General features: G+C 42.6%; 1 long non-coding RNA gene across 1 annotated transcript; it reads right to left on the bottom strand.

Moving 5' to 3' along the window:
- Positions 1-9871: 9871 nt before the first annotated feature.
- LOC122910582 lies at positions 9872-12716 on the bottom strand. The gene is made up of 2 exons (XR_006385245.1): positions 12624-12716; positions 9872-10062 (listed from the first exon to the last, which is right to left on the bottom strand). It is a non-coding gene; the product is annotated as an uncharacterized LOC122910582 (long non-coding RNA).
- Positions 12717-13175: the final 459 nt, after the last annotated feature.

Here is a 13175-nt window from a genome sequence, read left to right as displayed (position 1 = left end):
GAATTCCTGTACAAGTTCTAGCAGTTTTGGAGTGGAGTCTTTTGAGTTTTCCACATAGAGTATCATATCATCTGCGAAGAGTGATAATTTGACTTCTCTGCCCATTTGGATGCCTTTAATTTCCTTTTGTTGTCTGATTGCTGAGGCTTGGACTTCTAGTACCATGTTGAATAGCAGTGGTGATAATGGACATCCCTGCCATGTTCCTGATCTTAGTGGAAAAGCTTTCAGTTTTTCTCCATTGAGAATGATATTTGCGGTGGGTTTTTCATAGATGGCTTTGATGATATTGAGGTATGTGCCCTCTATCCCTACACTTTGAAGAGTTTTGATCAGGAAGGGATGCTGTACTTTGTCAAATGCTTTTTCAGCATCTATTGAGAGTATCATATGGTTCTTGTTCTTTCTTTTATTGATGTGTTGTATCACATTGACTGATTTGCGGATGTTGAACCAACCTTGCAGCCCTGGGATAAATCCCACTTGGTCGTGGTGAATAATCCTTTTAATGTACTGTTGAATCCTATTGGCTAGTATTTTGGTGAGAATTTTTGCATCTGTGTTCATCAAGGATATTGGTCTGTAGTTCTCTTTTTTGATGGGATCCTTGTCTGGTTTGGGGATCAAGGTGATGCTGGCCTCATAAAATGAGTTTGGAAGTTTCCCTTCCATTTCTGTTTTTTGGAACAGTTTCTGGAGAATAGGAATTAGTTCTTCTTTAAATGTTTGGTAGAATTCCCCCGGGAAGCCATCTGGCCCTGGGCTTTTATTTGTTTGGAGATTTTTAATGACTGTTTCAATCTCCTTACTGGTTATGGGTCTGTTCAGGCTTTCTATTTCTTCCTGGTTCAATTTTGGTAGTTTATATGTTTCTAGGAATGCATCCATTTCTTCCAGATTGTCAAATTTGTTGGCGTAGAGTTGCTCATAGTATGTTCTTCTAATAGTTTGTATTTCTTTGGTGTTAGTTGTGATCACTCCTCTTTCATTCATGATTTTATTTATTTGGGTCCTTTCTCTTTTCTTTTTGATAAGTCTGGCCAGGGGTTTATCAATTTTATTAATTCTTTCAAAGAACCAGCTCCTAGTTCGGTTGATTTGTTCTATTTTTTTTTGGTTTCTATTTCATTGATTTCTGCTCTGATCTTTATGATTTCTCTTCTCCTGCTGGGCTTAGGGTTTCTTTCTTGTTCTTTCTCCAGCTCCTTTAGGTGTATGGTTAGGTTGTGTACCTGAGACCTTTCTTGTTTCTTGAGAAAGGCTTGTACCGCTATATATTTTCCTCTCAGGACTGCCTTTGTTGTGTCCCACAGATTTTGAACCGTTGTGTTTTCATTATCATTTGTTTCCATGATTTATATCAATTATTCTTTAATTTCCCGGTTGACCCATTCATTCTTTAGAAGGATGCTGTTTAGTCTCCATGTATTTGTGTTCTTTCCAAACTTCCTCTTGTGGTTGAGTTCTAGCTTCAGAGCATTGTGGTCTGAAAATATGCAGGGAATGATCCCAATCTTTTGATACCGGTTGAGTCCTGATTTAGGACCGAGGATGTGATCTATTCTGGAGAATGTTCCATGTGCACTAGAGAAGAATGTATATTCTGTTGCTTTGGGATGAAATGTTCTGAATATATCTGTGATGTCCATCTCATCCAGTGTACCATTTAAGGCCTTTATTTCCCTGTTGATCTTTTGCTTGGATGATCTGTCCATTTCAGTGAGGGGAGTGTTAAAGTCCCCTACTATTATTGTATTATTGTTGATGTGTTTCTTTGATTTTGTTATTAATTGGTTTATATAGTTGGCTGCGCCCACGTTGGGGGCATAGATATTTAAAATTTTAGATCTTCTTGTTGGACAGACCCTTTGAGTATGATATAGTGTCCTTCCTCATCTCTTATTATAGTCTTTGGCTTAAAATCTAATTGATCTGATATAAGGATTGCCACTCCTGCTTTTTTCTGATGTCCATTAGCATGGTAAATTCTTTTCCACCCCCTCACTTTTAAATCTGGAGGTGTCTTCGGGCTTAAAATGAGTTTCTTGGAGGCAACATATAGATGGGGTTTGTTTTTTTATCCATTCTGATACCCTGTGTCTTTTGATTGGGGCATTTAGCCCATTAACATTCAGGGTAACTATTGAGAGGTATGAATTTAGTGCCATTGTATTGCCTGTAAGGTGACTGTTACTGTATATTGTCTCTGTTCCTTTCTGATCTACCACTTGTAGGCTCTCTCTTTGCTTAGAGGACCCCTTTCAGTCTTTCCTGTAGAGCTGGTTTGGTGTTTGCAAATTCTTTCAGTTTTTGTTTGTCCTGGAAGCTTTTAATCTCTCCTTCTATTTTCAATGATAGCCTAGCTGGATATAGTATTCTTGGCTGCATGTTTTTCTTGTTTAGTGCTCTGAAAATATCATGCCAGCTCTTTCTGGCCAGCCAGGTATCTGTGGATAAATCAGCTGCCAATCTAATACTTTTACCATTGTATGTTACAGACTTCTCTTCCCGGGCTGCTTTCAGGATTTTCTCTTTGTCACTAAGGCTTGTGAATTTTACTATTAGGTGATGGAGTGTGGGCCTATTCTTATTGATTTTGAGGGGCATTCTCTGAACCTCCTGAATTTTGATGCTTGTTCCTTTTGCCATATTGGGGAAATTCTCCCCAATAATTCTCTCCAGTATACCTTCTGCTCCCCTCTCTTTCTTCTTCTTCTGGAATCCCAATTATTCTAATGTTGTTTCGTCTTATGGTGTCACTTATCTCTCGAATTCTCCCCTCATGGTCCAGTAGGTGTTTGTCCCTCTTTTGCTCAGCTTCTTTATTCTCTGTCATTTGGTCTTCTATATCGCTAATTCTTTCTTCTGCCTCATTTATTCTAGCAGTGAGAGCCTCCATTTTTGATTGCACCTCATTAATAGCTTTTTTGATTTCAACTTGGTTAGATTTTAGTTCTTTTATTTCTCTAGAAAGGGATTTTATATCTCTGGAGAGGGTTTCTCTAATATCTTCCATGCCTTTTTCAAGCCCGGGTAGAACCTTGAGAATTGTCATTTTGAACTCTAGATCTGACATATTACCAATGTCTGTATTGATTAGGTCCCTAGCCTTTGGTACTGCCTCTTGTTCTTTTTTTTGTTGTGAATTTTTCTGCTTTGTCATTTTGTCCAGCTAAGAGTATATGAAGGAGCAAGTAAAATACTAAAAGGGTGGCAACAATCCCAGGAAAATATGCTTTAACCAAATCAGAAGAGATCCCAAATCGTGAGGGGGGATTTCTCCCCCCTCACGATTGGGTGAGCGATCTCCTCTGATTGGGATCTCTTCTGATTGGGATCTCCCAATCTCTTCTGATTGGGATCTCTTCTGATTTGGGGATAAAAAGAGGTTGAAAAAGAAAGAAAAAAAAGAATTAAAAAAAAGAGATTGAATTAAAAATTCAATCAAGAATTAAAAAAAGAACTAAAAAAAGAGATTGAAGAGATTGGGATCTCTTCTGATTTGGGGATAAAAAGAGGTTCAAAAATAAAGAAAGAAAAAAAAGAAAAAAAAGAATTAAAAAAAAGAATACCAATAAAGTATAAAAAATATATATATATATATTAGATAAACGAGTTAAAAAACTTTAAAAAAAGAAAAGGGTAAAAGTTAAAAAAAATTTAGCAGAAGAGAAAAAAATGAAAAAGAAAAAAATTAAATTAACTGCTAGACTAAAAAATCACAGGGAGAAAGCCATGAATTCCGTGCTTTGCTTTCTCCTCCTCTGGTATTCTGCTGCTCTCCTTGGTATTGAAAGTGCACTCCTTGGTAAGTGAACTTCGTCTTGCCTGGATTTCTTGTTGATCTTCTGGGGGAGGGGCCTGTTGTAGTGATTCTCAAGTGTCTTTGCCCCAGGCGGAATTGCATCGCCCTTACCAGGGGCTGGGCTGAGTGATCCGCTCGGCTTTGCTTTCAGAAGCTTTTGTTCCCTGAGTGCTTTCCATAGAGTTCTGGAGGACGGGAATACAAATGGCGGCCTCCTGGTCTCCGGCCCGGAGGAGCTGAGAGCCCGGCGCCCCGCTCCCCAGTGCGCCCTCAGCGAACAGCTCCTAGTAACTCCCGTCTGCCTAACCTCCGGCCGCGCTCTGAGCTCACCGAGCCTGCGACCGATTCAAGGCAACACCGAGCTGTGAGCTTACTGTCGGCTCTGTCTCTGTAGCCGGCTTTCCTGTTTCTATATCCGCAAGCTCTGCAACACTCAGACACCCCCGATCCTTCTGTGACCCTGCGAGTCCTGAGGCCACGCCGACCCCGTGTGGACTTTGCCCTGGTTTAGCCTCTGGAGCGATGTCCCTCAGCGGAAGAGACTTTTAAAAGTCCTGATTTTGTGCTCCATTGCTCCACCGCTTGCCGGGAGCTGGCCCCTCCCCCCGGGGTCTATCTTCCCGTCACTTTGGATTCACTTCTCCTCCAGTCCTACCTTTCAGAAAGTGGTTGTTTTTCTGTTTCTAGAATTGCTGTTCTTCTTCTCTTCGATCTTCAAAAATCTGTTCCAGGGGCGCCTGGGTGGCTCAGTGGGTTAAGTCGCTGCCTTCGACTCAGGTCATGATCTCAGGGTCCTGGGACTGAGTCCCGCATCGGGCTCACCGCTCAGCAGGGAGCCTGCTTCCTCCTCTCTCTCTCTCTGCCTACTTGTGATCTCTCTCCTGTCATGGAGCTGGACCAGTGGCTGGACATGGCCTAGGGGCGTCTGAGGCAGCTGAGCCAAAAACTCATTATTTGCTATCAATATATATGCTGTCTTGGAAAGATCTAAGCAAAGCAACTAGAAAACTATGAAACTAAATAAGCTTAATAAAGTGACCTGGTTTCAAAATATCTAGATGAAATTTAAAAAATATATATGTGTATTCACATACATAAATATGTATCTGTATACTCCTGTACACACTAGCAATCATCCTTTGTGAAATACAATCAGAAAAGAGACCTTTTAAAACATTGACTAATTTAAAACCTCTTCAGACTGAAGCCTCAAATGTTCAGGATCTATAGAAATAAAACAATAACACTTTACAAAGGGAAATATAAATTTGGAGAGAGATACGAAGTTCCTGAATGGGGCGAGCAATGTTGTAAATTTATCAGTGTTCCTTGTTTTCGTTTGTAAAGTTAATGCAATTACTCTCAGTGTGCCAAAGGGAGTTACAGGAACAGCTGACAATATTATTTTAAAGTTGATCTGGACAAATAAACGAGTGAGAATAGCCAAGGAAATATTGATAGGAAAAAGAGTAAAGCACACTAATAGTAATAGTAATGGTGAAATTTGATTTCCACATATTAAAATGTAGTATAACACTATAGTAATTAAATTGCTTTGCAACCAGTATTAGTTAATGTATCATACACAGGTGCCGACCACCTAGAGGACTGCAGCAGCTAAGGTCAGGTCCCAATGTTTAACACTTGGAAAGATGTCCTTGGATGTCACCAACTCAGATGCCTCTGGGCCATGAAAGCAGTTTGAATGAGTCGAGCAGGTGTGACAGTAACTGGGCAGTACGGAGTGGCACGGAATGTCACGCTGCAGAGCATGCTCCTGGTGTGGAGTGAGCAGGGCCTGCTCAGCTCCAGCTAGTTGCTGCCTGGCAAGATTGGAGGTCTGGACTTACCTCAATGGACTTGTTAGGAGAAGCTGGCAATTAATTCAAGTTACGTTTTAGAGAGTATTTTCCTTTTTAAAAAATCATGTGCATAACACCCAGTGCTACACAGCTACTGAATCATTGAGCACTACATCAAAAACTAGTGATGTACTACTATAGGGTGGCTAATTGAACGTAATAAAATCAGTCAGTCGGTCAATTGTGTGGGTGTAGCAAAATAGATCTGCAGCTGTCCTCTGCCCACAGACCATTCTTTGTATTGAGGGTAGTTGTTTTCTCCCTCTGGAGATCACTGGGCACATCTTCCCCGTGAGGGGTTAATCCCCAGGGGACTGAGAAAACAGAATGGGGGCAGCCCACCCAGACCCTAAAGGAGATGGCCATGGGTAGGCCCCATCCTCTGCCAGCCCCGGATCCTGGCCCTGCAGAGGTTGCTCAGCATGGCTTTTGTTGCCTGGACCCTATGGTCCTGGCAGGCTGGGCACAGTCCACTTCCTGTGGAAGCTGGGACCTCATCAGCGAGCCCCAGGCCTGTTGCTCCTCATTCCTCGCTGCTGTCCTTCATTTCCCTTCTATCTCCTTCCTTAGGGGATCCTTTCATTTTCTCGGATGTTCCAGTCTGTAATCTGATTCCTGTCACTTCCTAGGACCTTGAATGGCTTATCAGGATATCCCTCCCATAGATCTTTCTGTCACTCCCCTCCCTCCCTTCCTCTTCCCCACCCCCTCCCACTACCCAACAAATATATATTAAAATCCTACTTTGCCAGTTACACTTCCTTCCTTCACCATAAGAGATAGCTGTCAAGGCGATACCTCATTCCTAGTGTCCAGTTTACCCGTTCTTGGGGCCAAACAAGTTCTGTGGTAAAGTGGAAGGGAAGAAAGATAGATCCAGTGCTGAATCAGTCAAGGAAGGGTGCCTGGAGGACATAGACTTAAAAGAAGAGACAGAACTTAGAGAACTTTGCTCCTCCCAGCTGTTGGTGGCAATCTGGTGGCCATTCAGACCAGCCGGATCTCCACTAACCTGCACATGTGGCACACTCCTGGTGTCCTCCCCCTCTGGATGAAAAAATTCTGGCCTAACCCATGCTCCACTTTATGCATCTCAGGTGGATATGGTGTCTTCCAGAGGCCATGTGGCCATTTACTTTATTTTATTTTACTTCAATTTATTTTATTATTTTTAAAAGATTTTATTTATGTATTTGACAGAGAGAAACACAGTGAGAGAAGGAACACAGGCAGGGAGAGTGGGAGAGGATGAGGCAGGCTTCCTGCCAAGAAGGAGCCCCATGTGGGGCTTAATCCCAGGAACTTGGGATCAGGACTTGAGCTGAAGGCAGATGATTAACGACTGAGCCACCCAGGCACCCCTATTTTAATTTTTTTAAAACAAAAAACAAATAAGGTATTCTTCAAGGATCAATTTATTCTCTATCTCCTTGATAAACTCTTCCCTTCTATCTTGCCCACCTAGCCCTCTCTTCTTTCTCTAAACTGTAATTTTTAAAAAATTTTTATTTTTTTCAGTGTTCCAAGATCCATTCTTTTTTTTTTAAAGATTTTATTTATTTATTTGTCACCCCAGAGGTGACAGTTTTATGTAGTATCATTTTATTTCTGCTTTCAATGTATAATAAAGTACCCTCCATGACTTTTTTCATACCTTTTTCACACCAGGAGAAATAGGAGGTGGAGGAGGGCAGCCCAGCCCACCTCCTCAAAGCCTTCCAAGGGCCAGCCATCTGTCCTACCATCTTGCCTCCCACCTTAGTCAATTTATTTGAGTACATACAAGCACAGACACCAGCTGTCATCATCTTCTATGCCTTTCTGACCAACTATATCCTAAAACAAAACTTGGCAAAAACAAAACCAAGAGAAGATAAATCTGTGAAGCTGATAAAGGCTTCCTTGGTTGCCTTTTCCCACTTTGCATTTCAGTGGGAAATTCTGCATTTCCTGCATTTCCTCCTTCCATCCGGGTCACGGACACCCTGCCAACCCACTCTGCCCTCATGTTATTGCCAATAGCTGAAGGTGGCCACTGGGGGATCCCATCTGGACTGTCCTTCCTGAAGGAGAGGTACTAGGAATAAACTTCCGAGCTATATGGATAAGAAAGGTTATCTCTTCTCACATATGCAATCAAATAGTATACATTATATTTCATTTGTATCTCTTAGAACCCTGATATCTTCTTGTTTCTCTGACAAAAACAGTAATACAATTAATTGGACAAATGCACTAATATTACCTTTCTTGGAAAATAGCATCTTTTATTTTTCTCACTTAACTTACACATTAAGTAGTTACTGTGACACAGCTCCATGCTACAAAAAGGAATATGTGTTTTCTGCATTTAAGAAGCTTTCATTCTAGCTAGGAGGAAGAGTACCTACCTAAACACTATTTACACACAAAAAAACAAAACACAGTGTCATTAAGTACAATGATAGAAATGTGCAAAAACTCTTATGGAGACATTGGACAGAAAAAAGAATTGAGAACAAGATTGGACAAGAACATCTGGAAGTGAAGCTAAAAATAATGGCTGAAGGCCAGTGATGAAAAACTCCATGTTGTCCTAACAAATTAGGGCCTTCTTTCTGACTGTAAGGGAATATCTGAAAATTACTTGCTGAATATAACCTGACCCAGTGAAGCAACTGGTACTCCTCCATGGATGATATGCTTTAGGTCCTGTAAGTCTTTCAGAGTTACCACTGCCTAGCATAGCCTTGACCCTCCACTATCCTGACACTGTATTTGGGAAGTAGTTTGTAAGGTATCATTTTAAAACATCTTCCTGTATATATAACCCTGTCTTCTCAGAAGATTTTGGAAAAAAAAAAGACATTTATACTTCTGATAGAATGAAGTATAATGTTATCTAAATGAAAAGGTTTAGGAGAAAAATATTCTTACTTGTTTGGAAACAGCGAAATCCATCAAAGAGAGCACTAAAAGAAAGTATATGACTTAAATTTAATTGACAACAGATTATCGACAGAAGTCAGATGAAATAGAGCAAAAGTGCATGGAATAAAAAGTATATGATAAAAACTATGGTTTAGAAATCAGCAATGAGTCTTTTGTTTCTTTAATATAATGCTTGGAAAACCAGCATGTAAATATGACAAAACATAGCATTTAACATTATCCATCTCCTTGTGAATTTTTAAAACCACAACACATGATTTTGCCAACCACAGCTATGTACTATGGGAAAGTCGAAGCCAAAAAACACAGGAATTGGAGCCAGTGAGTGAAAGGAGGGAGCATGGGATTGATGTATGGTAAGCTTTCAAAGAAAAAAAATCAGGACTTTCCAAAAGCACAGAACTAAAGTCAGTCCCATAGCTACATAAAGAAACTCTTAACTAAAATATATATGTTATTCAGTGTTCTGAAATCATAATTGGCCTTCTAGCATTATTTTGCATGGAATTAGTCTCCTCTATTAATCCAGAAATACCAGCCCAAACCAGTGCATCTCCCTGTACCCCTAAAATTTGATAAAGATCATTACTTTCTTTAGTATACATGAATTTCTCATTTCTGCTGAATGATTTCTTAAACTACATCCTAAAGAGGATTACAGGCATTGGCACAGAGGAATGCTAATGAGGAGCTACAGGCATTTCCCAATTTAAAACTTGATTGCATTCCAAAAATGTATCAGAAAGTTTGACTAATTGGAACTCAGAATGTATCTTCTTGGGAAAATAAATGGTGGATAATTTCCTGATCTGACCCAAGCCAGGCCATGAGATACCTAAGCCGTCATTTCCAATAGCACAACCTAAATTCTGGGTCCAGACAACAGGATCTTTTGGGAGGCAATACAGTGAGGTTTGCCTCTCTTTTACAGCATTACTGTTATTATACCCTAAATAGGTTAAAAGTGTCTTGGCTATTCTCTCTCCTCCCCCTTTAATACCACTTCAGCCCTCCTATCCCTGCTAGTGAAATGCTCCAAGCTCCAAAGTTATCTTCCCTACCTCTGCCCCAACCCTATCCCACAGTCTTCATGTCAAGAGTTCAGCAGAATGGGAGACAGCGATAGAAAGACACATTTGTCACCCTTGAGATCTGCCACTTACAAGCTTCCTCACAGGCCAGAATTACATTGTTAGCAGCCGTTCCTCTAATTGCTTGTTCTGGCTTCTGGGAGATCAAATTGTCATTAAGAAAAAAAAATCAATAACTTTTCAGATGTTACAGAGACAGAACCATGAACAGTTTATTGGGGAGATACCAGGAGAGACAAAGCACAGGGGACAAGATGGGCAGGGAAAGCATTCAGACCACCAGGCAGAAACATTCATATCTTGACTAGATATAAACTCATTGGAGCCTGGTTGTTGGAGATCAAGGAAGTCTTCAGATTACAAAATGATTACCCTGTAAGGCAAGAGGATTTGGGTGAGTACAAAGGGACCTTGTGTTTTCCAAATGCTCTCTGCCACCCATAGTGTATCTGAGGCCTTGGATGAACACTTGGGTGTGTGGCCACATCTGTGAGTCTGTATGTGATAGACAATAATTGTCTTCATATATCACATAGAAATATCTGATTGTACCTGTTCTCTTAACTATATTTTACTTCATTGTGGCTAGGACCTGACATTTAATAGAAAAAAGGGGGCTCTTTGCCTTGTCTTTGACTAAACTAAACTAAAATTAAAAAAAAAAAGAAATACAAAAAATAAAAATGCAAAAGAAAAACATAGGTGTATGTATCAAAAAGTTCAGGTTAGAAAGGTATTATGGAATTTGATGTACTGTACAGCTCGCTGTGATGGGAAATAGGTTAAAAAAATTACCTATGTGTAAAAAAAAAATATGAACCGGAATAGTGGAAACGAGTGAACAATACATGTTTTCCTATGAAGTAGTGGCGGTTCTCTTGTAGCCCTTTTTTTTTCTTTCTTTCTTTGTTTTCTGGGGGAGGGGCCTGCCACGTGGGTTGTCAGTCAATGATGTTTCCTGAGTTGAGTCCTCCCACCCCCCTGAAGGGGGTGGGCTCTGGGGAAACTGTTTTTTTTCAGGCTTTTGTTCCCTGGCAGTTTTTATGCTTGTTCACTTTTTTTTTCCTCTCACCTTGACCGCCTTTTATGGTTTTTGTAGTATTAAAAGAAATCAAACCACACCCTGATTTCCCTCTCAGAGAGAAGCCTCAGTCTGGGTGCAGAAGCTGAATAAATTCCCTCTTAGCCGCTGGCAGAGCAGGATGCAAGTTGCAGACCCTGGGGGCGCAGGATCTTTTGCTCCTACCCAAAGCCAAGGCAGTGGCGGCTGTCTGGGAGCTCCCGACCGTCAGAGAGCTTCCAAGCAGCAGTTGCACACTGAGATTTTGCCACTGGCCTGGGCTGGGAGTGCCCGACTTGTGAGCACCTCTTTTCAGAGGCGGCTACGGGTTGGGCGCGCCTCTGGGGCACTGAGAACGGGGCGCTGGTCGGTAAGCCCCAGGCTAGGCTTTTGCGCGCCTCTGTCAGGGGAAGAGTTTCAGGTGGGCGGCTTAGGCTTTGAAACAATGGCGTGGGTCAAAGAGCGCCGGCCGGGCCTTTGTAACTCAGGGGAGCTTGAGGGACGTGCGCGCGTATCTCAAGCTTTGTGGTAGGGCTAGCGCGCATTCTGCAGACCGGCACGGCTCCCATCCCCTCACAGGAACTAGAACCCATGCATTCTCGGGCGCGCTGGCGGCTTAGGGACCAAGAGCGGTTTCTCCACCGCACTCTCTCTGCCTCCACGCCGGGGAGGTTGTCTGGGACCAGGGACTTAAGCCCCTGTCCCTAGCTGCCCCGATTCCCACAATTTCCCCCCGTGATCCTTTGCTCTTTTGGAGTGCTTTCAACCAGTCTCCAAGTTAATGCTGGTCCCCAGATGCAGGGCACTCTTGCTCGTATTGGGGTATTACTTTCCCACCAGTCGCCACTGGTGGCTCGCTCCCCCTTTTGTTTATCTTCTGATATCAGTCCGCTGTTCCCATTCTGCTTTACCTGCCCATTGGCGTCTTCTGCCCTGTAGAGATCCAGACGTGTATAATTCTGATCTCGGGCTGATTTCATGGGTGATCGGAGTTCCTTGGTAGGTAATCAGCTCACTTTGGGGTACCAGCTGAAAAGGCGGCTCTTCCTACTCCCCCGCCATCTTGTCCCTTCCTTGCCTTGTCTTTGAAATAAGAATTGTCACTACCAGGGCTGAGGTATCACACTCTTAGTGTATTTTGTGGACTTAAATAAACATTTTTTGATGCTCATTGGCATGGAGCTATTTTCATTTAAACAGTGAGAATGGTGAATGATCAGAGCCCAGATTCTTTGCCAATTATTATTATTATTTTTCTTTTTGAGAAGAGACAGAGAAAACACAAACCTGTGAGCAAAGAGGGATGGGGAAGAAGGTGAGGGAGAGAGACAATCCCAGATAGGTTCCACACTCAGCACCAAGCCCGACTTGGGGCTCAATCTCAAAAGCTCGAGATCATGACCTGAGCAGGAATCAAGATTCTGCTGCTTAACCGACTGAGTCGCCCAGAAGCCCCTGCAGGTTCTTTATGTACTTCAACTCCTTTTGCTCTAGTGACCTCAGAATCCAATATGTTCTCTCTATGACAGATTAAAATAAAAGCTGAGGCCCTGAGAAGGCCTTTTTTTTCCCCAAGACTTGACCACTGAGTCAAGGTGGGAAGGGCGCTCGCCTCCCACCTTCTCAGGCTCAGCTTTTTCGAAGGGGGTAGCAGGGGGGAAGGTGTGGTGCGGCATGAGCTCCACCTGTCACGGGGGCAAGTGTCCTTCTGCCTGGGGGCATATAAGGAAAGCACCCTCCTGTCACCCCTTCAAAGAACCTGCAGGCTTGTGATTCTCTCCAGGACACACAGCGATCACCCCCAGGAACAGGAAGGACACCGTGTGGTTTCACAACAGAAATCAGGCTGCTGCATTTCCCATCATGCTACCTACCTTGCCACACAGGCTTCTGAGACTCAGGCCTTCCCGGCATCGGTTCCCGCCTCATGGATCCCACGGGCAGCATCTTCCCTTTCATCACGCACAGTCTTGAACACAGAAAAAGAATGGACGTCTCTAAGAATTACAACACCACGTGCTCTCCTAGGCAGTAAACAGCATAGCCATCAGCTCTCCAAACACCCGTAAAAACGCACGTCAAACTTCACATTTCTATTTCAGGTAGGCGTTCTCCCTGCTCTGCTGCATCATCATTGTTTCCCAATACCGAGCCTTCATCTGTGGCAGAAAAACACACCCACGTTCAGTTGTGCCCGACTGTGCCCCAAACAAAGATGAGGAAAAGGAAAACACCCAGTTAGCCAGAGCATTCCTTTCCTGAACTGCAATCTGAAAAAGCCAACACACCAGAAACCCATGTTCAGAGCTCTAAGGGCCACTACCATCACCTGCAGGGGGCGCCAAGGGGTCAGTGTTTTGGACACAACTCAGGTTACCTTGTGGTTGAAGGTGAGGTCAGACTCCTGCAACTGATTTCGCATTTCT

This window comes from Neovison vison, chromosome 6, assembly GCF_020171115.1.
Source record: "Neovison vison isolate M4711 chromosome 6, ASM_NN_V1, whole genome shotgun sequence".
Lineage (NCBI taxonomy): Eukaryota > Metazoa > Chordata > Mammalia > Carnivora > Mustelidae > Neogale > Neogale vison.
The sequence above is the reverse complement of the archived record's forward strand: the minus strand, read 5'-3'. Positions and strand labels throughout refer to the sequence as shown.